This window comes from Mus caroli, chromosome X, assembly GCF_900094665.2.
Source record: "Mus caroli chromosome X, CAROLI_EIJ_v1.1, whole genome shotgun sequence".
NCBI lineage: Eukaryota > Metazoa > Chordata > Mammalia > Rodentia > Muridae > Mus > Mus caroli.
Genome location: NC_034589.1, coordinates 100,942,579 through 100,943,526, shown reverse-complemented (window position 1 = coordinate 100,943,526; position 948 = coordinate 100,942,579).

Here is a 948-nt window from a genome sequence, read left to right as displayed (position 1 = left end):
CAAAACACAAATAATTTTTAAATGTATTTCATGTGAATTCAGTTAACATCCAATTCAATGATTTGATACCATAATACTAAAATTTCATAATTTTAACAGCTAAGAGTACAGAATTCACATATAGTTCAATATAAAAAAAGAAAAAAAATGCTGAAGGAAACAAGCAAGTTTTTATACTTGGATTTCTAGTCTGAACTTACAGTAATAACCTAACAACTGAACTTCATCTAACTTAACCTACTTTTGTCTAACTGAGCCTACAGCCTTATGTATTCCAACAATTACCTTTCTTTGCAAGACAATATAACGCATAGTTATTTTTAGGCATTTAAATCATGAATTCATTTTTACTATTGTTCTATTGTTTTAGCAATGTTTTTTTTTAGCTAGTTCCTAACCCAAGCCCAAATTCAGCAGCCTTTAACACTGCATTATGTGCACTAATTTTTAATTTAACTTTTATTATTATTTTTAAGCCTACATATCACTAGAAAGAAACACAGATTATGGAATTTCAAGAATTTGCTCATTGTTTTGGATTTCTTTTTTTTACCATTTTATCCTTGTTTTGTGGTTTTTAATTTAACCACTCTCTGGCACAAGTTCAGCAATATACAAGATGTGTTATTCCTGGACTTTTACTTGAAAATTCTGGGCATTTTTTAATTGCCACATTTTGTACATATTATTTAAACTGACTGATGCATATTTAAGGTACATCTACTATTTACATCAGAAAAACAACATTTTGAAGATTCTTGTTTGTGTTGTTCAAGTGAGTTACAAAAAGGATTCTTTTATAAATTTTATTTTTTGTTATATATTTTTATTAGATTTTTTTTTCATTTAAAATGATGTTTTTATTCATTTCCTCTCAAACTTGGTGACAGTTGAGCAGTTGCCTAGCTGCATTTTGATACAAGGCATCATCTCTAAATTGTAGCACTT